This window comes from Solanum pennellii, chromosome 10, assembly GCF_001406875.1.
Source record: "Solanum pennellii chromosome 10, SPENNV200".
NCBI lineage: Eukaryota > Viridiplantae > Streptophyta > Magnoliopsida > Solanales > Solanaceae > Solanum > Solanum pennellii.
Window position 1 is genome coordinate 65,631,997 of NC_028646.1, and position 3,534 is coordinate 65,635,530.

A 3,534-nucleotide genomic window follows, 5' to 3' on the forward strand; every position below is an offset into this window, starting at 1 on the left:
TAAAAATTTGAAGTTGAAAATATTTATAAAAAGTAAAATTATTTTTTTGGGGAGGGGTTGGGGTTGGGGAGGGAGGGGGGGGTGCTGGCCGATGGTGGGTTGGTGGGGGTGAGGGATCGGGTAAAAAAAATAAAATTTTAAAATTGATATTTTTTTAAAATTGTTGTTTTTTCCAAAAAAATATAATTTAAAGTTGAAGGAGAGTTTTGGAAAATGTTTTCCTTAATTTTTGAAGAGAAGTCATTTTCCTTAATTTTGAGGAAAATGAGTTGATTTGAAAAATTTTTTTCCAAAAGTTTTGTCTCAACCAACCATGAGAAAATTGGAAAACATTTTCTAGAAAATATTTTTTTTTCATACCAAACACACTCTATAATTACACTCAAATTGAGATTACTGATTTATTATAATCAACATTAGTAGTTAACAGATATAGCTTAATAGATCACATACCTCATATAAAGGTTGAAAACATACCTTTCACTAAATTGTGCTTATTTAATTATTAAAATAAATTAAGAAATTCTCTTCCCAATCGGTTAAAATTAAACGTATAAAAAGTCGACAAATCTCTTTAAATACTTACTCCAGATGGTACACACCAGATCTGTCACATAAATAATTATAACGTAAAGATAAATCATACCTTGAAGATATAAGAACCTTATCGTACTTTATTGCATAACTTATGCAAGATCTCTTTTGCACTTTTCCCGTCTTCTATCATAATTCTTTAAGAATAGAACAATCGTGCTGATAACGTATTATGAAACTATATAAATTTAGAAGAAGAATAAAGTAGGGAGAAGAGAAAAGACTTCTTATTCATCTTGAAGTATATTCAACATTCATAGATCTTTTACAAATCTTATTTACAATGAAGGAAAACCCTTTATTTATAGGGGAAACCTAACTTGGTCCCCAAGTAGGATTCCTAACCGTATTCTAAAAGGACGCCACATAATTAGACATTCACTATAATACAAATTGTTTATAACAAAAAAAATATATGTTAAAATATAAAAGGGCAAACTACATAAATCTCATTAGTATAGGTCCTAATTACTTAGATTCTCAATAATTTTAAACATTACTTCCTCTACCATATTTCATACTTAGTATACATGAGTTTAGATTCCCAATAATTTTAAATATTACTTCCTCTACCATAGCTTATCTTAGCATACATGAGTTTGTACATGTATCTGTCAAATTTTAAACTGAGATACATATTTTATTTCTTTAAATTAATTGGTTATAACTAATTTCCTTAAGGCGGAAATCAAGGAATGTTATTTTTGATTAATTTCATTTTATTATTATTTTAAATAATAAATTCGTTAATATATATTTATAAAAGACAAAAACATGTATATCTTGGTCATGCAATTTGATTAACTTTATTTTATTACTCTTAAAATAACAAATTTATGAATTTGATGTATCTGTTATAAATATATGATGTATCCAACAAACAAAACACTTAGATACATGAGTATCATACGAGTAGATTCATATGTACCATAGAAGTATATAATATTAATTTTGTGTATTTAATTTGTTATATGTGTTTTTATATTAATTTCATGTATCTATTTATATCATATAATATTGATTTCATGTACCTATTTATATGATAAAATATTAATTTCATGTATTTATTAAATGATCTAATTTTAATTTCATGTATATATTATTAATTGGATGTATCAAGTATCAATTTCATACATTATATTCAAAAACATGTATCTCGGATACATAACAATATTCGTACTATTTTCTGAATTATGAGCCATTGAAATAAAGCAAACAATATAAAAACCCTATAATAAATAGGCTAGAAAAAATCTAAACCATCAAATCAAATACATGATACGATTGAAAACAAATATACAATAGGAAAAACTAAAGAAAATCTTACTTTGCCACTTTAACTGATTGTCTAGAGTTTGATATGAATTTAGCACATGCAAAAGAAAATAAAAATGATTAAGGAAGAAGGAATACGTGTGAGAATGAGAATGAGATACAAACTTTTTTTGTGATAGGGGAAGAAAACGTTTAATGAAGAAGAAGAAGAAATAATGGTGGGATACATGAGATATTTGTTTTGGGAATGAGGGAGGGAATGACTGAAAATAATAAAGAGAAATTAATTTGAATTATTAGTCTCCTACTAATTGAGGAGATGTAATTTTAAGATAATTATTTATTAATTATCATATTTAAATGAATTGTGTATCTAATTTAATTTTCTTTAAAATATGGTATATTATTTAAAAAGTGATATTCTATGTAATATTTTTAAAATAGAGATAAAATGTGAATATGTGGTAGTTAAGTATTGGTAGAGAAGTAGTTTTTCCTTTTTATCATAGAATTTTTTTTACTGTTTTAAGAAAGTTACTGTTTTTAAAAAAACAAGTTAAAGTTTTTTTTATCTTATTTAAATCGTAAAACTGTTTGTGCTTACGTTATTGAATTGAGACTCCTTTTTAATAGGGAGCTTTCACAATTTTTGAATTGCAAATATGAAATAACTATCCAAAAACTGCTTTTTATTTTTATTTATTTACTTTATTATTTTTGAAATGCCTCCTTTTGAAGAGAGTAGATATAAAGGAAAAAATAATTAATCTTTTCTATTATGTTCCTCACAAATTTGGAGAGAAGATACAGGGAGTGCACATCACTTTGGGATGATGAATTTTCTTATTCTTTTTTTAATGTATATTATTTTTCTTTATGTCATATATATACATAGATGCTAATCTCATGTCTATTTTTTTTGTAATTTTCTCGCAGGCTTTAAGAGGAAGCATGATAAAAATTTATTTGTTTAGTATGATGTTTTTTTCGAGGACAAAAAAGGTAAGTATTATTTTTTAATATCACTTTAGATTTTGTAATATCTTAATAATATTTTTTGTTTAATCTTATTGTCTCCGTATGACAAATTAAAACGATGGTTGATAATTTTTTTTTAAAAAATTATGCAACACTAAGAGCAATAAGTGTTTTGGCATAAAGTTTACAAAATGACTAATAATTTTTTTTCTTCAAAATTCATGCAGGTATACTAAATTTGGATATAAAAAATTAGACTAAGAATTTATGTTATATATCTTGGTAGAAGTTAAAAGATAAACTGGTAGGTGTAACATAATTAGTGTAATGTGTTTAGGTAGATATAGAATATATAGATGTAAACTCTACTTTTATGAAACTAAGAAATAATTTTTGTATACATATTATAAAATCATGAAATGTTTGAATTTCTTTTAATTAAAATATCGTTTAGTTTTGATATTATCCACACCATAGTGACGCTCCTTAGTTGCTTTTTTTTTTTTTATAGCAAAAATATATATATGCATTAACTTTGTATCAGATGATTGCTGATTGTAATTGGTATAAAAGTTGGCAGATTGTAATTGGTGGTAAAGTTTGTAAAGGTTAGACTTCTTTCCATTATATTTAAGAAATACCTTCATCAACATTTTTTTTTCATTCCCCCCTCCCCCTCCCCCCCCC